We start from the raw sequence: 26325 nt of genomic DNA, 5'->3' as shown, positions 1-26325 counted from the left end.
TTTAACCAAGAAAGACTCAATGATCCTTAGTAATCATCATTATATGTTAACAAATTTATATTTGCATACATTATTTGTATATAAAGATTGATTAGTGTCTAGCTTTCTGTATATTTTCTAATATAATTTCCTTTTAATAAATTACATATCTCTGTGCAGTGGACTTTTCAGTATTAGTGTTCATTAGCCTCCTTAATGAAGACTTTTACAGTCAAAGTGGAAGAGGGCCAACTTTTTATTGTTTGTGCAGCAGCATAATTAACTATACAAGGTTTGTTTATTATAGCTGAGTACTAGAACAGTGCTTCCAAGAGGAAAACACACAGAGAAGATTAGTAAATAACATAGCAATGTGTGAGGCTGGCCAATGGTAATAATGCCTTCAATGGGTGGTTCTTGAATTTTAAGTGCATGCTTACATTTTTCAGGTAATAGGAACTAAAATGCCTACTTTTTTTAAAAGAATTTTTTTGAAGATTTTTAAAATTTATTTGACACAGAGAGAGAGCGAGCGCAAGCAGGGGGAGTGGCAGAGGGAGAGGGAGAAGCAGGCTCTTCGTTGAGCATGGAGCCTGATGCGATGCGGGACTCAATCCCAGGAGTCGAAGGCAGATGCTTAACTGACTGAGCTACTCAGGCGCCCCTACAAAGATTTTTTTTTTTAAATTTTATTTTTTTAAGTAAGCTCTGCAGACAGCCCGGGGCTCAAAATCACAACCTCACAATCAAGAGTTGCATGCTCTACCGACTGAGCCAGCCAGGTGCACCCAAAATGCCTAAGTTTAATTGCCATTTTTATTGCACTATTATAAGAAAATAACAGAAATTTCAATTGGAGAAATGATTGTATATGTATACTTTGGTTCTGAAAGACTTTGAGCTCTTTTGTACAACTGAATAATGTTAGAAAGGTAATGAAAATTTAAGGTACGATTTTTGTTTCTGATTTTGCTGAATTAGACATAAAGAAAAATGATACATTTGAGTAATTAATAATAAAATAAAATAGAATAAAAGTTTGCAGTAGGGTCAATACTGTGCACGCTTTTATCCCACGTTTTCTGGGGAAGTCCTGTTTCAGATACTACTCCTTGTTTTCCTTTTATATAAATAAATTTGTAAATGAAAATACCCTTTGGACCTATTTATTATGGTCTAGAAAAAGTGCTTACCCAATGTTTCAGGCACTTTGGGGACACACAAAAAGGGGAGAAGATGGTGAAAATATAGAGATGATAGTTAATTTACATAAAAGTGGAAGGATCATAAATGAAAAGGGAAAAAAAACCCAAAGAGGATTTATTGTCTGGTAAAGGAGGATATGGATATGTAACTGATAAATAGGTTATACATTGTTTGAAAGAAGACAAAAAGGAAAATATTGTGTTCTCACATATGATAGACATTTTGCTGAATATTGTCATATTCTTATTTAATCTTCACAACATCTGTTCCAGGTAGGTATCACCCTCATTGTACACATGGGGAGACTGAACCTCAAAGAGTTTACATTGTTGAAGTTCACATAAAGCCAAACTTCAAACCCTAAATCCCTAAACCCTTTATTTTTACTTATTTATGTTTTAAAATTTTATTCATTTATTTGAGAGAGAGGGAGCATGAGTGGGGTGGAAGGGTAGAGGGTGAGGGAGAAGCAGACTCCCTGCCGAGCAGGGAGCCCAACCTGGGGCTCCATCCTAGGACCCCGAGATCATGACCTGATACCATGACCTGAGCCAAAGGCAGCTGCTTAACTGACTGTGCCACCCAGGTGCCCCTCCCTAAACCCTTTAAATCCCATTTTCTTTTTACTAAATCATAATAAATGACTTGAAAGCCTCAAAGAATATAATTTTTTGAAACTTGACTGAACTGGCACAGAGTATTGAATATTTATTAACGTATTTAATGTACATTTATTAATGTATTTAAATGCTACAACTAAGCTTATCCAAAAAAAGTATCATAGGCCGTAGGTGTTTCTTAAATGTACCAATTCAGGTTAGCAGGGGATACTTGATATTCATCATAATATGAATTATTGAAGTCATCAGAGTAATCAAGGAATTTTGTTTAGTAATTATGTATTACATTAGAATAGGATTTTACTGTTTTAAAGGACACTTTCATATTTGTTATCTAAGCACCTTAAACCTTTCATTAGATCTACCATATAATTGGTTTTGTTCTTTCTTGACCTTTCTGAAGTGCGGAAAAACCTTGCCTCTTTAAATTCAGGAACTGTCTTTGCATATTTACATAGGTAGATCTTTCATTCTACTCCCCAACTTTCATATGCATGGTTGGGCGATTATAGTTAAGTGAATGGATGAATGGATAAATAAAAGGCAGATTTCAAAAGGAGGAACAAGAAGCCTCAGGTGAATGTCTACCCGCAAGTTGTTGAAAATAGGCCAGAAAGTGAATTTTGAGCATAGACTACCTTGTTATAATTGATTAAAATGAAACATTTTATTAGATCTTTTCTTCTTTTTAAGCCATAGTGATGTATGTGTCTTCCCCAAGAATTACATGAGAGTGCATAACAAAGCACCTGGATCATTGCCTGGCACTTACTAGGCATTCAGTCACTACTTTTTTTTTTTTTTTTAAAGATTTTATTTATTTATTTGAGAGAGAGAGAGAGAACAAATGGGGGGGAGGGGCAAAAGGAGAGGGAGAAGCAGATTCCCTGATGAGCAGGGAGCCCTATGCCGGCTGGATCCCTGGACTCTGGGATCATGACCTGAGCAGAAGGCAGACTTTTAACCAGCTGGGTCACCCAGGTGCCCCTCAGTAGCTAAATATATATATATTTAATTTTTATCTTTTAAAGATTTTATTTATTTATTTGACAGAGAGAGAGAGAGAACAAGCAGGGGGAGCAGCAGGCAGAGGGAGAGGGAGAAGCAGACTCCTTGCTGAGCAAGGAAAGGAGCCTGATGTGGGGCTCTATCCCAGGACTCTGGGATCATGACCTGAGCTGAAGGCAGACTCTTAACCGTCTGAACCACCCAGGTGCCCCCCAGTCACTACTTATTAAGTGAAAAATAACCACAGAGGAGACCTTCCAGATGCTTTATTCTTTTTTCCTTTTTTCAAAAAGTCAGTTCCCAAAGAATATAAAAAGTAAAATAATTTATTTCCTGAAATATTATAAAACTTGACTGGCTTTGTATTATTGTTCTGTTACTGTAATAGCTAATTCTTTATTATCTGATATTTAAATCAGAATATAATTTGGTTACATATTATATCAATGAATATATAATTTTTTGAGCAGAGATATTTGGGCCTAAAGAATTCTTTCACAGAGTATTGAAAAGGCATTTTGTTTAAGGTGGGCTGAATTTAGAGATTTATTTGCAGAGACTCTTCTCACCACACCTCTTCCCCAGGAATTAATTTATAAAATAATTCTACTGACATTTACTCCTTCCTTCCTTCCCCCTTTTACTAAAGAGAAACAATAACTTGTAAAAAGTCACTTGTAAGTTCATTTTGGTTTTTTGTCTTTTACCCAAATAGCAACTCCAAGTTGTAAAAATCTTAGTCTTGTATTTTAAAAGGATAGTACTGCCATGTAAAATTTTTGGTTAACATAAAGCTTTAGTAGAATCCATTGCAAATGCCAAGCAAGTATATTTTTGCCTCCAGTTCCCAGTTCTAATAATTTTTTTTTAAGATTTTTATTTATTTATTCGACAGAGATAGAGACAGCCAGCAAGAGAGGGAACACAAGCAGGGGGAGTGGGAGAGGAAGAAGCAGGCTCATAGCAGAAGAGCCTGATGTGGGGCTCGATCCCAGAACGCCGGGATCACGCCCTGAGCCGAAGGCAGACGCTTAACCGCTGTGCCACCCAGGCGCCCCCCCAGTTCTAATAATTTTTATCCTCCTTTCTCTCTATTGCAGAAGTATAGATCATGTTGCCTTTTTTTTTGTAGTTGAATACATTTTTTTAAAAGTTTTTTTGAAAATTATTTTATTTATTTGAGAGAGAGAGAGAGAGAGCACCTGAGTGGGGGCAGGGAGGTAGAGGGAGAGAGAGAGAAGCAGACTCCCCGCTGAGTAGGCAGCCCGAAGCGGGGCTCCATCCCAGGACACTGGGATCAGGACCTGAGCCAGAGGCAGGCGCTTAACCAACTGAGCCACCCAGGTGCCCCGAATACATTTTTTTTAACCAAAAAAGCAGTTATTGATTGGCCTGATGCACTCCAGCTTTACACATTTCTGTACATGCTTTGATTAGCTGATTGCCTTAATGACAGACTTGTGAATCTCTTTGAATATGGGAATACTCATGAGGCAACATGGTCTGAGTTACTCCATATCCTCATTGGTGTTCCCCTTTGTTTTATAGATGGGAAAGGAATTTCTCTAAGACTACAACTTTATTGATGTACTGTAATAATCCCTGATAGACGGAATTAAGGGGAACAGGTGAACTTTCAAATTGTTCCACAGAATATGAGTTCTGCCAGCTAAATGGAATATTAAAAATTGAGAACATTCAACACAAAAACATCTTCTGATCAGCTTGCATATGGAAACTTCAGAAAAGATTGTGCCACATTATACAATTAGTATGCACGACATAAACATTGAAGTTGCATGGCATCAGAACCACTTTTAGAATTTTTAGTGCAAACATTATCTCACATGCATTGCATCTTGTTTTAACTTCTGTAATTCAACTGTGTATGCTTAATGTCCCTTACAGAAGGAAGGGAACATGCCTGGGAGAAATAAAAGAGTGTAGGGGAGTCATTCAGCCATTCCTGTCTTTCTGATCAGTGAGTGTGTGTTTCTCAGAGTTGGAAGATGTTCTTTCAGTTCTTGATTGTGTCTGGTCTTTCTTGAACAGATCAAGCTACTTCATCTAGTAATCAGCTGAATGGATAGGTATCTGAACAGTGCTATAGGAAAACTGGCTGTTTTGGCCTTACTAAACCATAATACTTTATAGGCTGACTTGAGAGGTGTTCAGAGGTAATTTTAATTTTGACTGTGCAATTTTTGCCTTTTGCAATGACTTTAGAACCTAATTCTGGAGTAAGATGTGACATTGCTATACTTTCACATGAATTAAAGATTAACTAGATCGATCAACAGAGCTGAAATAAATGGTAACATTTGAGAACAAATGGCTTTGAAAAATACTGAACATTTAGGGACACCTGGGTGGTGCAGTTGGTTAAACATATCAGAGTTGTGGGTCAAGCTCCATGTCAGACTCAGAACTTTGTGTGGAGTCAGCTTGAGTTTCTCTCTTTCCTTTTGCTCCTTTCCCTGCGTGCGCTCGCTCTCTCTTTCTCAAATAAATAAATCTTAAAAAAAATACTGAACATTCAGTAAGATAGGTATAGAGAAATAATTCTTTAATCAATCAATTTTTTATAAAGGCAACTTAATGTATTTTCCAACTTAAAATTTTGGCTACAGAGAACAAGTGGGAGGCAAGGAATTGATTCAGGATGGTTGTAGTTAAGTTAGCCAACATGAGGGATTCTAGTGGTCTTAATAATAAGTATCTACATTAAGTAAAAAGCTGGTCATTTTATTTATATCTGATGATTAAAAAACCTTTAATATTAACGTAAAGTTTTAAAAATATACATTCTTGAGGGATGGCCTAGTAGCTAATAAGTTACATGTCAGACCCTGTTTAATGCTGTTTAATCTTCACAATTGTAGATGGGTCAGTAAACACTGTTCTAGGTGCTTTATATAAACTCAATTTGATTCTCAACAGCTCTATTGAGAGTAAGGACTGTTGTTATGACAACCTTGCAGATGAGAACCTGCAGTATAGTCACAGAAAGGCACACAGCTGTTAAAGTAGATAAGTCAGGATTCAAATTCAGACTGGCTCCGTTTCCTGTACTCTTAACCTGTCTTCCATTCCAATTCTCGATTCTCTCTTACATTCTTGTGTCACATACAGAGGTTTCAAATGCCCACTCCACTTCATGGAAAGTTGCTGCTTTGAGGATTCTGAGACTAGGTAAGCAAAAATTTTCTCATTTTTACCAGAGGCTGTTATAAGCATGAAATTGGAGAATGGGCATAACCTCATTTCTAATCTTATATCAGACTAGATCATCAGAAAGCTAGTTAGTCCTATATAGGTGTCCCCCCCTCCCCGCACCATTTGAAAGTTTGCTTTATGCCGCTTCACTTTTATGAAAGACCTACATAAGTACCTGTTTTCACTAACAGAAATCTGAAGAGGATTTTTGCTTTTATGAAAAAAGGCGAAAAGCAAAAATAGCGCTCAGTGTTTGTTTTGCATTGAGCCCTTATAGAGGCAGCATGCACCCCACCGCCAAACTCCTTCCCGGGGAACTAGACAGCATCAAGTTGCCATAGCTTTAAACTTTGTCTGTGAGTATTTCTGTTTTATTTCAATTTATTTTGTGCATCTTTTAGAAAGATATGTCATAAGGTGTCAGAAAAGCCTAGGAGAGGGGTTTTGGGGGTTCTGGGAACACTCAACAATTTTTCTATATAAATTAGTGGTAATTGCTTTTCACTTTACACCATTTCAGCTTGCAAAAGTTTTCATAGGAATGCTCTACTTTTTGATAATGGGGGAAACCTGTATCATCCCCTCATGTTTTATCGATCTTTATAAGATGCAGTTATATGAAAAATATTTCTTCATCTCCTATAATAGTTTTGAATACATCGTCTTATATAATGTTCAGTGTTCCCTTTATAAGAATTCATATGACAAATTCTTTAAGGATCTAGTTTCAGACAAAAGTTTCCTTATGATGTGGCACACTTCCTTCTATTAGCCATTGAGCATTATTTAGCCCATTGTGCTTTTTATTTGCTTTGGCTGCAAGGAAGTTTGGAGTTTTATTTCATTTTAATTACAGTAACTTTATTAGCCTATGCTTTTGAATGGGTAATTTCCAGTTCTCTGGGGCGGGAGTTTTTAATCCATTCTCTATGTATCAGCTTCACCCTCTGAAATGATAGGTAAAATTGTTTATATGCACGTGGCAATCTGGGAAAGGATCTTTGGCTTTTACCAAATTTTTAGTGACTTCCACCCTTTGCCCCTAAGATAAAGAACCATTGTTCTCTGGGTTTACCCTACATTTTTATATTTTAATGGTCTAATTGTGTAAGGTCTCTTATAAGCTGCCGATACCCTTTCTGGCAACAGTTGGGCAATAAATCATACCTTTACGTTTAAATAATGATTCTATTTCTTAAATTTTTCAGAAAGTTTAAAAGCATCCTCTCAGTAATTTTAAAAGCACTCAGACTTGGAAACTTAAAGAATAGTTGATATTAGAGAGCACAGGAATGGCAGAGTAGGAGGATCCTGAGCTCACCTCCTCTCACAGACATACCACAAGGCAACGTAATGCAGCTCATCCTGCAGAAGACCTGAAGACCAGCAGAACAGATCTTCCATAGCCAAAGACATAAAGTGGAAGCCACATTGAGAAGGGTAGAAGAAGCAGGGATGTGGTTGGGGACCAGACCCCCAGTATGGCAACCCACAAGTGAGAGGGATATCACAAGGACTCTTGGAGGTCCTCCCTGAGGTGGTAGGGGATCAAACCCCACATCAGGCACCCCTGGCCCTAGCGATAAGCACTGGCAAGATGAGCCCCCCTAATGTCTGACTTTAAAATTCAGCGGCTTAACCCTGGGATGGTTGGAGGGCTGTAGGAAACCAAGATTTAAAGGGTCAGTGTGCTGTATCACTTAGTGGAGACCCAGCTCAGAAGTAGTAGTTTGAAAAATGCCTGGGTTATATGTGAAGGAGATTTACTAGTTTTAGGGTGTGTGCTAGAGGGCAAGGATCTGTAGGAGCTTTCCCTAGGAACAGAAGTGCTGGCAGGTGCAATTTTTCTTGCCTTCCTTCATCCTAGCTGGCTGAACACTGGTGGGGCTTAGTTCTAACAATCTCCATCTATCTTGCTGGCACTGCTTGCCCTACCCTGGTGTTCCTCTGCAGACGTGTCCCACCCAGCCCTTCTGTCACAGCAGACACCCCACCAAAGCAGCTCCTGCCCTGCCAGAGCTGGCAGGTGGCCTCCGTGGGGATCGGTACCCCCTCAAAGCAAATACTACCCTGCCACACCTGGTGGGTGGCCCCAGCTGGGACTGGTACCTCTCCAAACCAACTCCTGCCTAGGGTGGTAGGGGAGCCAGCACCACTGTCCAGCACTCCTCATCTCCTGCACTGGGGGCTGGGCCCACAAGCCATCACCTGTGCAGCGGCTATAGCTGGGCCTCTCAGCCAGCCATGCCTGCTCACCAGTGCACCCATAACAGTTTTGGCTGGTCATTGAGGACAGCCAGGCTGAGGGCCAACCCACCCTACAAGTGCCCGTGGCAGTTGCAGCACAATCAGAAAAGAGGATGCAATGCAGTCCACACAGGGGACACCCTGGAGTGCCTGGTTGTGGCGGCAAGGGGGGAGATTGTGCCCCTGAGCACTACAGGTCACCTTCTACATAGAGCCATTACTTTTAAGATCAGGAGATGTAGCTGACCTACCTAATATGTAGAAACAGGGAGTCAGACAAAGTGAGGCAGAGGAATATGTCCCAAATGGAAAAACAGGACAAAAATGAAAGAGAGGTAAGCAATCTACCTGAAAAAGAGTTCAAAGTAATGGTCATAAAGATGCACACCGAACTTGAGAGAAGAGTGGATAAACTCAGAAAATATAAAAAAGAACCAATCAGAACTGAAGAACACAGTAACTGAAATGAAAAATACACTACAGGGAATCAGCAGCAGATTAGAGCATGCAGAAGAACAGATCAGCAATCTGGAAGACAGGGTAGTGGGAAGTACCCAAGCTGAACAGCAAAAAAGAACAATGAAAATTTTGAGGATAGGTTAAGGGGCTTCTGGGACAACATCTTAACATTTGCATTACAAGGGTCTCAGAAGGAGAAGAGACAGAGAAAGGGGCAGAAAACTTATTTGAAGAAATAATAGCTGAAAACTTAACTAACCTGGAGAGGGGAGCAGACATCCAGGTCCAGAAAGCACAGAGAGCTCCAAATAAGATGAACCCAAGAAGGCCTACACCAAGACGTGTGAAAACTAAAATATTGAAAATTAAAGATGAAGAGAGAATCTTAAAGCAGCAAGAGAAAAGCAAGTATTTAGGTATAAAGAAAACCCAATAAGGCTATCAGTTTATTTTTTTGCAAAAACTTTGCAGGCCAGAATGGAGTGACATGATATATTCTAAAGTGAAAGGAAAAAACCTACAACTAGGAATACTCTACCCAGGAAGGATATCTTTCAGAATTGAAAGAGAGAGAGAGCTTCCAGACAAAAATTAAAGGAGTTCATCACTACTAAACTTCAACAACAACAACAACAACAACAACAACAATATAACTTAAATTTACAAGAAATATAAAAGGGGGACTTCTTTAAGCAGAAAAGAAAAGGCCATAACTAGAAGTAAGGAAATTATGAGAGGATAAACTTCACTGGTAATTATAGTAAACATATAGTGAAAGAATCACTTTTACAGTCACTTATAAAGCTAGTATGAAGGTTAAAGGACAAAAGTAAAATCAACAAAAATTTGTTAAGAGATACACAAAATAAAAGCTGTAAAATATGACAATATATACAAAAGATGTGGAGGGAGTAGTAAAAATGTAGTGCTTTTGGAACGTGTTTTAACTTAAGCAACCACCAACTTAATATAGACTGCTATATACATGGGATGTTATATATGAACCTCATGGTAACCAAAATCCTATAGTAGGTACACAAAAAATAAAGAGAAAGGAATCCAAGCATAACATTAAGGAAACTCATCAAATCACAAGGAAAGAAAGCAAGAGAAGAAGAAAGGAACACAGAAGATCTTATGTAAACAACCATAAAATAATTAACATAAGGGCAATAAGGACATATATATCAATATTTAAATGTAAATGGAGTAAGTGCTTCATTCAGAAGACATTGGGTGACTGAATGGATTAGAAAAAATCTTGGTCTATATACAGTCTGCAAGAGACTCACTTCAGACCTAGAGACACATACAGACAAATGAAGAGATGGAAAAAGATATTTCATGTAAAAGAAAGTGGGGGGAAAAAAAAGGTAAGGTAGTGAAACTTGTATGAGGCAAAAAAAAACAAAAAACAAAAAACCACTTTAAAAAAATGCTGTAAAAAGAGACAAGGGCATTACATAATGATGAAGGGATCTATCCAGTAAGAGCATATAAAGTGAATACGCACCCAACTTAGGAGCACCTAAATATATAAAACGAATTATTAGCAGATATAAAAGGAGAAATTGTTGGTAATACAAAAATAGTAGGTGACTTTAACACCCATCTTACATGAATGAATAGATCATCCGGACAGAAAATCAGTAAGGAAACAATGGCTTTGGATGACACATTAGACCAGGTGGATTTAATAGATATGTACACAACATTCCATCCAAATACAGCAGAATACACTTTCTTTTCAAGTGCACATGGAACATTCTCTAAGATCAGATGTTAGGCCACAAAACAGGTCTTGATAAATTAAGAGGATTGAAATCCTTCAAGCATCTTTTCTAATGGCAATGGTATGAAACTAGAAGTCAGTTGCAGGAGAAAAACTGGAAAAAATACAAACACATGGAGACTTAACAACATGCTACTAAAGAGCCAGTAGGCCAACAAAGAAGTTAGAGGAAATTAAAAAAATACCTGGAGACAAATGAAAATGGCAACATGACAGTTCAAAAGACCTTTGGGATGCAACAAAAACTGTTGTAGGGGAAGTTTATACAGACCTCAAGATATATGAACCCCTATGTTTATTGCAGCATTGTTTCAATAACCAAGATGTGGGAACAACCTAAGTGTTTATCGATAGATGAATAGATAATGACAAAGTGGTATATATATAAGAAAATATTACTCAGCCTTAAAAAAAGATGAGATCTTGCCTTTTGTGACAACATGGACGGACCTAGAGTGTATTATGCCAAGTGAAGTGAGTCAGAGAAAGACAAATACGATATGATTTCACATTTATGCATGAAATTTAAAAAACAAATTAACAAACAGAAACAGACTCAAATACAAAGCACATTGGTGGTTGCCAGAGGGGAGAGCTGTGGGGAGATGGGCGAAATAGGTAAAGGGGATTAAGAGTTACAAACTTAAAGGTTATAAAGTCAAGTCACTGGTTTGAAAAGGATAGCATAGAAAATTTAGTCAATAATATTGTAATAATTTTGTATGGTGACAGATGGTAACTATACTTATTGTACATTTTGTAATGTATATAAGTGTTGAATCACCGTGTTGTAGCCTGAAACTAATAGAATAACGTATGTTAACTATACTTCATTAAAAAGAAAAAGTTGATGACTTCATGCAAATCGTGTACCCACTACATTTATTTTTTGTTAAAGGAACTTATCTCTCTTAAATTTTTTTGTTTGTTTGTTTAAAGATTTTATTTATTTGAGGGGCGCCTGGGTGGCACAGCAGTTAAGCATCTGCCTTCGGCTCAGGGCGTGATCCCGGCGTTATGGGATCGAGCCCCACATCAGGCTCCTCCGCTATGAGCCTGCTTCTTCCTCTCCCACTCTCCCTGCTTGTGTTCCCTCTCTTGCTGGCTGTCTCTATCTCTGTCGAATAAATAAATAAAATCTTAAAAAAAAAATATTTAAAAAAAAAATAAAGATTTTATTTATTTGAGACATTGAGTGTGTGTGAGGAGGGGGTGGGGAGCAGAGGGAGAGGGAGAGAATCTCCAGCAGACTCTGCTGATCAGGAAGCCCGACACAGGGCTCAATCCCAAGACCCCAAGATCAAGACATGAGCCGAAACCAGGAGTTGGGAGCTCAACTGACTGAGCCATCCAGGCATCCCTCTTAAATTTATTTTCTTAAATAAATAATAGTAAATTATTTGTAAAGTGATTAATTATTAACTTAATTTAGAATTAACACAGTTAAATAATAAAATCCACATAGTGGAAAATTGAACAACACAAGCGGTTAGGGACGCCAACCCCCCATGCAGTTGAAAATCTATGTAATTTTTGACTCCCCCAAGACTACTGATATCCTGCTGTTGACTGGAAGCCTTATCAATAACATAATCAAGTAATACATGTTTTGTGTATTATATGTATTCTTTACTGTGTTGTTTTAATAAAGGAAGCTAGAGAAAAATCTTAAGTAAATCATAAGAGAAAATACATTTACAGTACTGTACTGTATTTACTGAAAAACAAATCCATGGTATAGGTGGACCTGCACAGTTCAAACCTGTGTCACAAGTGTCAGTTGTGTATGAAAACAGTATTCCTACATGTTTTCCATTATCTCTCTGGACTATTTATGTATTAGGAGGTATAACTTTCCCAAAATACATAGGACAGGGTTACCAGTAATTATTTGCCATACCCATACATTTATAAGTAAAAGCTGTAACCATTACAGTGAAATATAGCCTGTGCTGCCAACCTCACTACTCAGATTAATTTCCACAGCTGTCATTTTAACAATGTTTTTTATAGGTTTTCAAATGCAAATTATATTGACAGGTACTCTGCATAAATGTGCTATAATCCAAGGGGGCACATGTATTATGTTTTTTATTGTAGTAGGCCGTTTGGCCTGATTGACTGTTTCTCTGCAACAAAATAAAATTACAATTACTCAAGCTGGAAAAGAGGAATAAAGCTTGTCTGCTTTTCACTAGGCAGCATTTTGGTTGTTAAATCTATAAATTGTATAGACATAATATATTTTTCTGTTGAAGAGTTGATGACTGACAAAAAACCCCAAACAGACTACCAAGGTATCATTATAAGTGGTTGTGTTGTGTCTGTGAATTATTATATAGCAGTGTTATGGTATGAATTGTAATAAATTATTCAGTAGTGCTTCTTTCCACAGCATAGAGCTTTGTGAGTAACACATCTGAGGACTATGACTTAGGATAATGAATAACACAGTATTATCTAGCTTGCTACTCTGCAGGTTATGTATGCAAAAAAAAAAAAAAAGTTGTATGACTTAACCATGGACATTAAAATTGGGTTTGCCAACAAAAACAGATTTTCTTAAACATTACGATTTGTATTCTCATAATAGAAACAAATTCTGCACCATTGTCTTCTTCATTATAGAGTATTATTTCACTTTTGTATCTGTATTTATTGGCTGAATAGCCTATAAAGAGACTAGTAATATTATAGTAATAGGTAGTATTTTTTATAATTTATCTCTCAATAAGGAATATTTAAGAAACGTTTATTGAATGCTTAAAGAGAAATGTTCTGTGGAGGCATGCAGAGATGACATATTCCTTATCCATGAGTTAGAAGGTTAAATATAAAAGAAAAATAAAACTAAGAGGAAAAAGATTTTGGGGATGCCTTATAGAAGTGATAGATGAAATTGCAAAAAAACCCCAAGTAATTTGACTAGATAAAATTGCAAACTACAGTGCTTAAAAAAGTTTGTATTGGTGGAGAGGGAGGAAAAAATACTCCCAAGGGGGCAAATAACAACTAGAAAATGTATTCAGAGTAAATGAGACAGGCAGAGTATGACAAACCAGTAAGAAAACCATGATGACTGTGTTAGGTAAATGGGCATACAGAGTACAAAAACAGGGTTCACAAAGGAAATAGGCTTAGCACATAGGCATATGAAAAATGTTTAAACTTGCTAGGAATCAGGGAAAGATTATTTTAAACAAGAAGGAACCATACACAGTGCTGATGAAATGATGTTGCTGGAGGACCATGAAAGACACAGCTCCCTCTGAAGCATGTTGTCGGCACTGTGCTTCAGAAGCAATAGAAATGTTGTCCATAACCTTTAATTCAGTAATTTAACATGAGTGGCTCTAGCTTATGGAAAATAATTAAAAGTAAAGACTAATGTGTGTAACAGTGAAAATGTGAATGTAGACAATATTATATGAAGAGAAATAGTTAAATCGTGGTTAATCCTTTCATTGGATGGTTATGTATCCTATAAAAATAAGTAGACAAAGTATATAGCAATATGAAGAGATGTATATAAAGAGTAAGCTGTATGATTATAAGTTTATAAAATATAAATCTTTAGAAGTTTTGAGGGGCGCCTGGGTGGCTCAGTCGGTAAAGCGCCTGACTTCAGCTCCAGTCATGTTCTTAGGGTCCTGGGATCGAGCCCTCACATTGGGCTCCGTGCTTGGTGGGCAGTCTGCTTCTCCCTCTTCCTCCCTTTCCCCCCCACCATGCGTGCCCTCTCTCTCTCTCTCTCAAATAAATAAAATCTTAGAAAAGATTTGAAAGGAAAAGGAAATTTATAATTCTTGCATTAGAGTAATGAGGTTGTAGATAATTTCCTTTCCTCTTTTCTGGTCTCTGTGAAATAATATTGTACTGATTTTAAAATTTAAATGTAGATTTATATTTTTAAGAAGAGCTTGTTCTCAAGAAAAGTGCCAGTCTTGGTGGGATAGAGTTAAATAAAAAGTAATATTTAATTGTCATGAGAAGAAAGACAGACAAATGCTTTGGGAGGACTCTTGAAGTTCAGTTTACTACATAGTGTGTTTTTATGAAGTCAGGTAAACCTTAAAAGTTACTGTTTTAAGTTGCTGTTTCTTAATGAAATAAGCTGATTTTTAAAGGCACTGAAAATGTTTATGAATTTAAAAATGTCAATAGGATACTATTCTGTTTATTCACATTTTGATTGTAGACCTATTTGTTTACATTTTCTACTATTATGCTGTGGAATGGATAGCTAGGCATTTATTTTAAATACACTTATGGAGTACTTATAAAATTTCCGGGGGGGGGGGGAGACAGGTAATGAATGAAAATGAATAGCTTGTTCCAAGGGAGCTTTGCTTTAGTTGAGGAGACTCATCTTTGCCTGTGATTAGACCCTGATACGAATTGCATTTTATTTAAACACTTCAACTGATGTTTACATCAAGAATGACTTGAAATTGTGGGGAAGAGAGATAATTTTGATGGAAGGAAGCTGGGCAGACATTACTGAGGTTGTGACAGGTTCTGAGCCTTGAAGGATGATAAAAGGTCATGAAATAAGCAGTGTTTTTTCAGGTGGGGGGCTTTGAAGGCAACAGAGGATCCATGAAGTAAATAATAGGAATATTCCCATATAACAGGGAATAGCATGAGCAGAGGCACAGAGATATTAATCCTGGATTTAGGGAATATCTGGTTTGTAGAGGTATAAGTAAGTACATGTTTGTGGGGTACTGACATAGGAATCCCGGTAGCCAGTGTTTGAGAAGCTAGTCTGTGCTGGTTAGTGCAAATGACTAGGGATCCATAAATCAAAGAGCCTCTATTCTCAAGGAACATGTGGTGGTCCAATGTGGGGAGTAATAATTAACTAAAATCTGGTATATTGGTTTAAATTTATATGTTAAGGTTTATTGACCTCATTTAAAATTCCTGTTCACAGGGCCTCTGGGTGGCTTAGTTGGTTAGGCATCCGACTCTTGATTTCGGCTCAGGTCGTGATCATAGGGTTGTGAGATACAGCCCCTGCACTGGTCCTGCACCTTCTCCCTCTACTTCTTCCCCTCATCCCCACCCTCTGTACATACTCTCACTCTCTCAAAAAAATAAAAAAATTAAAAAAAAATCCCTCTGATTCAAACATTATGTTGTTCTAAAGGAAATGATAGGCTGTTACGAGATTATATAGGGGTGAGGGGGAGTGTTCGATCCTGGCTGGGAAGGAGTGACCAAGGAGAATTTGCTGTAGGAGGCCGTATGTGACCTGGGTTTTGATAGTTAAGTGGAAATTAGAAGAGAGAATGGGAGTACGAAAAAGAACAGTTTGGAAAGGCAGGATATAGCCAGATTATTCTCTAGTAGTTTTACAAAGTCTTAAAGGGAGTGGTGACTCAGTTTCTTTCAGACATTTTTTCTTGGGCCTCATGATATGTCAGTAAATAAATGACCATTTTTTTTCCTTCAAGATTTATTTATTTATTTTAGAGAGAGAACAGGAGCAGGGGGAGGGGCAGAGGGAGAGGAAGAGAGAAACTTCAAGCGGACTTCTTGCTGCGTACGGAGCCAGACGAGGGGCCTGATCCCAGGACCCCAAGATCATGACCTGAGCCGAAATCAAGAGTCAAACCACCCAACTGACCGAGCCACCCAGGCACCCCTAAATGGCCATGGTTAAAAGAAATTTGTTAATGAAAAGGATAACCACTCAGCACTGCCTGAGTGGTTTATGATTTCATAGAACTTGGCCATCGTCAACACATCTTATTTAAAAACAATTTGTTGAGTTATAGTGAAGGACAATTTAAGGGGTAGGTTTTATTTAACTTCAAAATAGTGCAATTGAAAAGAGGTAAAAGGTAGAGGTTACTGTTTATTAAGTATACACTATATGGACAGAAAGCAAAAATTCAGGGTTTTAGTGAGACAGCTAAAGGGAATTGAGAAAGACAGGTACAGAAAGAGTTAAAATAGGGAGAAAAGGCATTTCCAGATAACTGACAGTGGTCTAGTGGGAAGTGGTTATAGGTTTAAGCGCTTTTCTTTTTTCCGTTTTACAAAAGTATGAGCTTCTGAGCATGTTACTTTTGATCACATTTAGTGTCTTCATCTTGAGTTTTAGCAGATTTAGCTTATTTTAAACTATTTTAGTGTTGGATAAATTTCCCAGTAGCTGGGAATGAAATACAGTACTCAGCTTCTGAAAGAATTTATTAGTAAACTTGCTTCCCCACACAAGCCTTTGAAGTTAATTCAGGAAACAGTACTGTTAGAAAAGCCAACGATGCTGCCCTTCATAAGCCTCTGTGGCAGCTGTGGAGATCATTCCGTTTGCCTGATCTTTAGAAATAAACTTGGCGCGTGAGTCTGGGCCCCATGATTTTTCTTTTGTTCTTATGAAGTTCTCATTACAAAGTTCTTTTTAGTATACACATGCTTTTATGTATATAGGAGAAGTCTTCACTGAAATTAGTATTATTTTTACACAATCATGATATTTCTGATGAAAATAATTACTTATTTTAGCTTTTTTTTATCTAGGTCAAGTATTGATGCTGCTGTGTCATATTGAATGCTTGGGGATTTAGATTACTGTTTTTAAATTATTTTTGTAAAAGATTTTATTTATTTGAGGAAGAGAGTGCACATGAATGGGGTGGGGGAGAGGGCAGAGGCAGAGGAAGAAGTAGATTCCCCACTGAGCAGGGAGCCCGATGCGGGGCTCTATCCCAGGACCCAGAGATCATGACCTGAGCCAAAGGCAGATGCTTAACCAGCTGAGCTGTTTAGGCGCCCCTGTTTCCTGTTTTTGTTGTCTTAAAGGATATTCTGTAACACGATGTGTGTGTGTGTACACATGCATGTGCATGTTTATTAGTAACATAAACTAAATACGTTTCTATGTTTTAATCTCAAACTGTTTTCCTGAGGGTATGTTATTTTATCAAGAGCATTTTAATTCTTAGTTGTAAATTTTAAAAAGGAAGAAAAGCGTGATTTGTTGAGGTTATGTTAGTTTCTTTGAAAGCAATTAATAAAGTCCCTTTGAAATTATTAGGTTATATAAATTCTTCGTTATAATACTGAATTAGGTCAGTAGCATTACTGCATTTTTTGCTCTGAGTTTTTTCTGTATTTTAATGCAGTGCTTTAGATATTGCTTTGATATTTAGTTGTTTGCCTAGGAGCTTTATCTACGTTCTAAAGCACACATATACTCAAACCCACACAGAAAATCACTTTCTTCTTATTACTGTCCATTTCTGTAGTTTTCCCAGAGGTTGCTAGAGTGGCATCTGGTCTAGCTTGAGTAATATGCAGGCTATTTTATTTCCTCCTACCCATTTGTATTGTTCGATAGAACATCAGGCGTTTAAAAAAGAATAGAAATCCATTTATTTGGGTGTTGTGAATCAAGAAGGAAGTGGCACCAACTTAGTCATTTCCCTATTTTCCCACCTCAGGTCTTGGGATAGGGAGTATTTATGGAACATGTATTTCTTTCCTCTAGATGGATGCAGCTTATGGGAGAAATTTTTTTAAATAACTCCTGAACCATGGCTCCTCTCTGTGGGTCTCCATCTTTCAGGAAAGGCCAAGCCAGAGCTGTAATGGTCTCAGGTTGTCATCTAAATGGGATAGATGTAATGACAATGACAGCACATGGCTCAGGCTAAGATCTTTCTTGGTGATCTTCTCCTACCCAGCTCTTCTCCATCAGAGCTAGACTAGCCCTTTGCTGGTCCCATATCTCCAAGCCTGTTAAATCAGACAGTGAGCTGAACTTTTATTCTTACATTTCTGTCTAAGGGCAATCTCATGAATGAAGGTCTGCAACAAAATAACTCTCTTGTGTTTACTTCACTGCTTTATCTTGCCTAAGGGAAGAAGAGTTTAATATATTAGGACTTTGTTCTGGCTCTTTTTTTTTTTTTAATTTTTTATTCATGGTACATTTGAAACCAAAAAAATATCCAATATCTAGTCTTAGACATGTCAGCATCACTTTCGTCTCTTCTTTAATTTGAACAAATACAGAAGTATTTTGTGGAAAAATTTATAGTATACAGACTGACATTTGCTTTATCTTTCTGCATCTTCCTGGATTATAAAATTAATAATTAGAAAGAAGTCTCCTGCACTTGGTATAATTCCTTATGTTACATAGTTTTGCTTTTCTTCATTTAGTTCTACTTCTTTCATCTGTTCAGCCACTGCCATTAAAAAGAATTCTCTTCCTGGGAGAAATGAGTATTAGAAATGGATTTAAAAAGAAAAGGTTAATGAGAAGAGATGACAGTACATATATAACCATGTGATTGCTCTGTAAAGTATGAATTAATTATATTGATAATGGAGGCTAAGCCTAGCACAGCGTTGGGATTGGAATGCTAGCAGGATGAAATGGCAACTGCATGTGCAAGATTAGAGCATGTAATTGAACATACTGAAGATAAGACTAAGACCTTATATTAGGAAGGCAAGAGGCAAAACAGTAGATGCTTCACAAGGGAAGTAAAGATGGTGACTAGTACATGTTTCTGGTATGACGCAAAGGAAGAGATATCACCAACAGTTTAGTGTAGAATATGAGAGGGTGAGTCATAGCATTGGAAATGATTTTGATATAAGTGGGTTGGTAGTGATAGTAAAAGTAGAAAAACAACTTAAACCTGTTTCTAGCAGTTGACTCATGGCCTACTGAAAAGTTACCTTAAGGTACTGCATTTGAATGGGCTGCTTTTAAGTAGTTTGCCTTTCTCTATTAGTTTTATTAATAACAACAGTAAGATGAGCTACCAAAAATCATATCACTATGTTGATTATAATAAACATGTTTCTTTTGGTAGTGATCTCCTAAAAATGGGTCTAACCTCAAGAAAGAAAAAGGTAGGGGCACCTAGGAGGCTCAGTCAGTTAAGTGTCCGACTCTTGATTTCGGCTCAGGTCATAATCTCAGGGTTGTGAGATTGAGCCCCACATTGAGCTCTGTGCTGGGTGTGGAGCATGCTTAAGATTCTCTCCCACTCCCCCTCCCCTCCATCCCTCCTTCTCTATAAAAAGGAAGGAAAAGTTATTTGTCATAATGTTTTGTCTTGTGTGAAATAAAAACCTTTCTCTAAAACACAGAAAGTCCTTGGCAGTTATTTAAGTTACAATTTTATATAAGTAAAATCTATTTTTAATTTTTTTGTATATGTAACATTTAAAAAAAATACACCTGTTTTTTAGAGCAGTTTTAGGTTCCCAGAAAAATTGAGCAGAAGGTATGGATTTCCCAGGTAACTCGTACTCCCACATATGCATCGTATCCCCCATTATCAAACATTCCCCACCAGAGTGGTATGTTTGTTACAACTGATGAACCGACGTTGACATATCTTTATCACTCAGAGTCCATAGTTTATATGAGGGTTCACTCGGGGGGTATACTTTCTGTGCGTTTGGAAAATTTATAATGACATGTATCCACCATTATATCATATGGAGTAGTTCCACTGCCCGAAAAAAAATCATCTGTGCTCTCTCTAGTCCGCTCTCCCTTCCCCAACCCCTTTTCTTTTTACTGTCTCCATAGTTTTGCCTTTTCCAGAATGTCATATAGTTGGAATCATAAAGTGCGTAGTCTTTTCAGGCGGGCTTCTTTCACTTGGTAATATGCACTTAAAGTTCCTCCGTGTCTTTTCATGGCTTGATAGCTCATTTGTCTTTAACACTGAGTAATATTTCATTGTCTGGGTATGCTACAATTTATTTATCCATCCACCTACTGAAGGACATCTTGGTAACTTCCAAGTTTTGGGGTAAAGCTGCTGTAAACATCTGTGTGCAGGTTTTTGTGTAGACATAAGGCTTCAATTCCTTTGGCTAAATGCCAAGCAGTATGATTGCTGGATTCTATAGTAAGAGTATAATTTGCAAGAAACTGCCAAACTGTCTTCCAGAGTGGCTGTACCATTTTGCACTCCCACCAGCAATGTATGAGAGTTTTTATTGCTCTACATTCTCACAGGATTTGGTGTCTTGATTTTGGCTATTCTTATAGGTGTATGATGGTATCTCATTGTTTTAATTTGCATTTCCCTGATTACACATGATATGGAGTATCCTTTCTTTTATTTAAAGATTTATTTATTTGAGAGAGAGTGTGAGTGCATGGGGGAGGGGCAGAGGAAGAGGGAGAGAGAATCTTAAGCAGACTCTGTGCAGAGCTTAGAGCCTGATGTGGGGCTCAATCCTACAACCCTGAGATCACAACCTAAGCTGAAAGCAAGAGTCAGACGGTCAACTGACTGAGCCACCGAGGTGCCTGAGCATCTTTTCATATGCTTATTTGCCATAGGTGTATCTTTGTAGTGAGGATATCTCTTAAGGCCTTTGGCCCATTTTTTTTCATACCCATAGTACAATTAATTTATTATACCAGAAAAAATATATAAAATATTTGATCAAATATTTGATTAAAGACTAAGTATTTTTTAGTAGACACAGTAATCATTTGATTTTAGCATGTTCTTGTTCATAAAACTGAACATTTCACTTTGCGTTATTTTTTTACAGGAGTAATTTTTTTTTCCCCCAAAGATTTTACTTATTTATTTGACAAAGAGAGAGACAGCCAGTGAGAGAGGGAACACAAGGAGGGGGAGTGGGAGAGGAAGAAGCAGGCTCCCAATGGAGCAGGGAGCCCGATGCGGGGCTCCATCCCAGCACTCTGGGATCACGCCCTGAGCCGAAGGCAGACGCTTAACGACTGAGCCACCCAGGCGCCCCAGGAGTAATATTTTTTTTTTTTTTTGTTTCAAGTTTTTACTCTAGTTTAGTTAACGTATAGTGAAATATTGGTTTCAGGAGTAGAATTTAGTGATTCATCACTTACAGGTAACACTCAGTGCTCATAACAAGGGCCCTCCTTAATCCCCATCACCCATTTAGCCTATCCCCCACCCTCCTCTCTCCATCAACCCTTAGTTTCTTCTCTATAGTTAAGAGTCTCTTATGGTTTGCCTCTCCTCTCTTTTCTTCCCCCCTTCCCCTGTGTTCATCTGTTTTGTTTCTTAAATCACACATTTGAATGAAATCATGTGGTATTTGTCTTTCTCTCACTGACTTGTTTCGCTTAGCATAATGCACTCTTAACTCCATCCATTTTGCTGCAAGTGGCAAGATTTATTCTTTTTGATTGCTTTGTAATATTCCGTGAGCACGCACATGTGTGTATGCATGTATATACCACATCTTCTTCATCCCTCCATCAGTTGATGGACAATTGGGCTCTTTCCATAAATTGGCTATTGTTGATAATGCTGCTATAAACATTGGGGTGCATGTGGCCCTTCAAATCAGTATTTTTATATCCTTTGGGTAAATACCTAGTAGTACAATTGCTGGGTCATAGGGTAGTTCTATTTTTAACTTTTTCTTTTAAAGATTTTATTTATTTATTTATTTATTTATTTATTTATTTATTTATTTATTTATTTATGAGATAGAATGAGAGAGAAAGAGAACACAAGGAGGGGGCATGGCAGAGGGAGAGGGAGAAGCAGTCTCCCCACTGAGCAGGGAGCCCCACATGGGGCTCCATCCCAGGATCCTGAGAGCATCACCTGAGCTGAAGGGAGATGCTTAACTTACTGAGCCACCCAGGTAGCCCTCTATTTTTAACTTTTTGAGGTTCCTCAAAAAAAAACAGGTTCCACTGTTTTCCAGAGTGGCTGCATCAGTTTGCATTCCCTCCAACAGTGTAAGAGGGCTCCCCTTTCTCCACATCCTTGCCAACATCTGTTGTTTCCTGTGTTGGTAACTTTCAGCCATTCTGACAGGTGTGAGGTGATATCTCATGAGGTTTTGATTTGTATTTCCATGGCGATGAGGGACGTTGAGCATCTTTTCATGTATCTGTTGGCCATCTGTATGTCTTCTTTGGAAAAATGTCTATTCATGTCTTCTGCCCATTTCTTGATTATTTGTTTTTTAGGTGTTGAGTTTGATAAGTTACTTATAGATTTTGGGTATTAACCCTTTATAGGTTATATCATTTGTGAATACCTTCTCCCATTCAGTAGGCTGCCTTTTAGTTTTGTTGATTGTTTCCTTTGCTGTGCAGAAGCTTTTTATAATGATGAAGTCCCAGTAGTTCATTTTTGCTTTTGTTTCCCTTGCCTCTGGAGACTGTGTCTAATCAGAAGTTGCTATGGCCAATGTCAAAGAGGTTGCTGCCTGTGCTCTCCTCTAGGATTTTGATGGTTTCCTGTCTCACATTTAGGTCTTTCACCCATTTTGAATTTATTTCTTGTGTATGATGTAAGAAACGGTCCAGTTTCATTCTTCTGCATGTTTCTTTCCAGTTTTCCCAACACCATTTGTGGAAGAGACTTTTTCCATTGGATATTCTTTCCTGCATTGTTGAAGATTAGTTGACCATATAGTTGTGGGTCCATTTCTGGCCCATTTCTTAAATTGGTGGTTTATTTTCTTATTGTTGAGTTTAAAGCATTCTTTTATATTTTGAATAGCAGTTCTTTGTCAGATGTATCTTTTACAAATATTTTCTCCCAGTCTGTGGCTTGTCTTTTCATCCTCTTGACAGTGTCTTTTTGGAGCAGAAAGTTTTAATTTTAAGGAAGTCCAGTTTATCAGTTCTTTTTTTCATAGATCATACCTTTGATGTTGTGTCTAAAAAAAATCACTAGTCCCAACGTCATCTAGATTTGCTCCTATGTTATCTTCTAGGAGTTTTATAGTTTTGCATTTTTACATTTGGATCTGTGTTCCATTTTGAGTTAACTTTTGTAAAGGTTGTAAGGTTTGTGTCTAGATTCATTGTTGTTGTTTTGCATGTGAATGTCTAGTTATTTAAGCACCATTTGTTGAAAAACTCCCTTTGTATTACCTTCGTTCCTTTGTCAAAGATCAGGTTGACTATGCGGGGGTATTTCTGGGCTTTCAGTTCTGTTCCATTGATTTGTCTGTTTCACCAGTATTGCACTATCTTTATTATAGCTTTATAGTAAGTCTTGAAGTTGGGTAGTCCTTAAACATTTTTCTTATCCTTCAATATTTCGTTGGCTCTTCTGGGTCTCTCGTCTCTCCTTATAAACTTTGGAATCAAGAACTAGCATTTTGACAATATTCAATCTTCCTATCCATGGATATAGAATATATCTCCATGTCTTTAATTCTTTGATTCCTTTCATCAGAGTTTTTTCAGTTTTTCTCATATAGAGCTTGTACATACTTTGTTAGATTTATAACTAAGTATTTCATTTTTGGGGGGCCTAATGTAAATGGGATTGTATTTTTCATTTCCAAATTTCACTTGTTCATTACTGGTGTATGGGAAGGCAGTTAACTTTTGTGCATTGACCTTGTATCATATAACCTTGCTGTAATTGCTTATTTCAGGAATGTTTTTGTTGATTTTTTTAGATTTTTCAGAAGATAATCATGTCATCTGAAATGTTGAGTTTTTTGTTTGTTTGTTTTTAGGGAACAAGTGAACTTTTATTGAGGACAGCATAGAGTAGGTGAAGGACACACTCCATGAATCATTGCAGTGTTATCTCTTCCCATTGAGAGTGTCACCCCCGCCCCTGTCTTCTCTGCAGAGTATCTTGGGCCCCACAGATGACCTGGCTGCAGTTCTCTCTTCTGCCCCCTTGCAGGGCTCAGACGCCGGGCACCTCTTCTCTCTAGTTTGCTACCTTCCTGTGTCGTACTTAAAACTCTCCTCTCTCTTTAAAATTTATTAATAAATTAAGTTCTATTGCAGGTATAATTAACATACAATGTTAGTTTCAGGTGTACAGCATAATGATTTTTTTTTAATCTGTTTTTTTAAGTTGCAGTGGAAAAGAAGTCACAAAAAGTGACTTTAGATTATGGGAAATGTATGCAACAAGGACATGAAATTACCAACCAGTATCTCTGTGGGATTTCTTGAGTAACTACAGAAGAGCTGCTGAAGGGCCATCCCCTCTCCTAAAATAAACAAAGCAGCCTCCATGTCTCTTGGGCACCCCTACATTACTACTTCCTAGTGACCCTTGGAAGCGTGTGTGTGTCTGTGTGTGTGTGTGTGTGTGTAAAGTTATATTTAAGTTATTTGGGGGGACATAGTTCCATAAGATACTAGGATTTTTTCCCCTTTTATCTGAGTATCTACTGAAAACGTTGAATTTTTGTTAAATTATTTCTTCTCATAAAAAACAGTATTTACAAAAAATCAAATACAGCAATTTTTCTTAGAGTTGAATTTAGTGACGTCTACCCTGTAGAAGTTGTTTACATGATTTAACATATTTGAAGAGCTTTATGGTGTTTCACTTCCTAAATAGAAGATTTTTGTGGAAGACTTCAGGGTAAAAGAGGTCTGGAGAACCTTCCCATTTTAGAAACAAAAGAAATTTACTCATTTTCCTTAACTAAGAGTTATGGACAGAAAATACATGAAATTAGATCAATAGACTGCAAAATCTAACTTAAATTCATTAAATATAATACTTGGCCTGGAATTCCCTTTTCTCACAAAAGTACTCCGTGTGTAGACTTCTCTTTATAGAAGCAAGTTGTGGAAAGGATGAGAGAACCAGAACCTAAGAGGACCTGAAGTTGAAGGGGGATTTTGTTTAATGTCTTTATCAAAAGCAGTTTACTTTCTCACAAAAGTAAATATGTTTTTTAAAAAAATTAAAATTTTATTCTGTCTTTTGTGTCATTGAAAGTACTATCTTACTGTTAAATTTCCCTTTTTAGTTCATCACAGTGGTGTCCTAGATATGCGTGTTAACATTGCAGGGTTAAAAATTACTGATGTGGGGGGTGGTGCAGTCAGTTGGGTGTCCAGCTCTTGGTTTCAGCTCGGGTCATGGTGTCAGTTCGTGGGACTGAGCCCCATGTTGGGCTCCTCGTTCAGTGCAAAATCTGCTTGAGATTCTCTCTCCCTCTCCCTCTGCATTTCCCACTCATGAGCGTTCTCTCTCTTGCAAATAAACAAATAATTCTTTAAAAATATTGCTGATCTGTATGTCTTTGAAAGCTTCTGACTTAAAAAGGAGATTTTTAATAGTTCTTTTTTGAAGTCATTGTACATATAGTAAGCATGATGGATATATTATACAATTTAAAAACACCATTTATTATTTATGTTTATAATACTTTTTCTTTTTAGAATGGAAAACAGTTGTAAATTATAAGCCTAAATCAAATTGTACTTGAATTGTTTTCAGTGCCAAGATTATTTCAGGATATTTTAATTAAAAAAACTAAATCAGAAAACATAAAATTTAGAATGTGAAAATGAAAGAGTTCTCTAATCCAATTATGTATAAAAACATTTTTTTAAAAGTAAGAACATAATCTCCTATGTAATAAATCCCTATAATTCATTGGAATATTTGGTATTTTAGTTAGCAGTGTAAGGGTGTGGTAGAATACTTTAAAACCTTAGAAATTACTTTTGAAAGTCCTTGAAAGTATAATAGCCTGTGTTAGAGAGGCAAGACTGTTTGGAATGCTTTGGTATTTGAAAAACCTTTTACCTGTGTAGAAGTTAAGGCAAACCACTGAGATTGCATAATGCTTAAATCTTACTGCAGTCTTTATAAAAGTCTTTAGCTTCAGAAGGCATAAAACTCTTTTGGAATTGTGCTAGCTTGCTTTCTAAATGTACGAAGGAAAATAACTTTCTGATGAGGAAAAGCTAGTGTAACGTTGGTGATATAAAACTGAGATGTACCTCCTGGACTCCTGTCTTTACCTTCTGTAACGGGATGAGAGAAGGAACTATTAACCTTTAGGCGAGAG

At 37.2% G+C, this 26325-nt stretch overlaps 1 protein-coding gene and 1 long non-coding RNA gene across 3 annotated transcripts in view; both read left to right on the top strand.

Moving 5' to 3' along the window:
- The window catches only part of UBE2E2 (ubiquitin conjugating enzyme E2 E2), a 357299-nt gene that overhangs the window by 38224 nt on the left and 292750 nt on the right, over positions 1-26325 (top strand). The gene's annotated exons all lie outside the window — the stretch shown is intronic.
- LOC148108387 (uncharacterized) overlaps positions 1-26325 on the top strand; it is a 51241-nt gene that overhangs the window by 4383 nt on the left and 20533 nt on the right. Inside the window, exon 1 of the long non-coding RNA XR_015727850.1 lies at positions 1-26325. This exon is cut by the window's left edge and continues 4383 nt beyond it. This is a non-coding gene — a long non-coding RNA (uncharacterized LOC148108387).

Source organism: Ursus americanus, chromosome 20, assembly GCF_024610735.1.
Source record: "Ursus americanus isolate L20-20 chromosome 20, mUrsAme1.1.p, whole genome shotgun sequence".
NCBI lineage: Eukaryota > Metazoa > Chordata > Mammalia > Carnivora > Ursidae > Ursus > Ursus americanus.
This window is presented reverse-complemented; position numbering and strand designations above follow the sequence as displayed.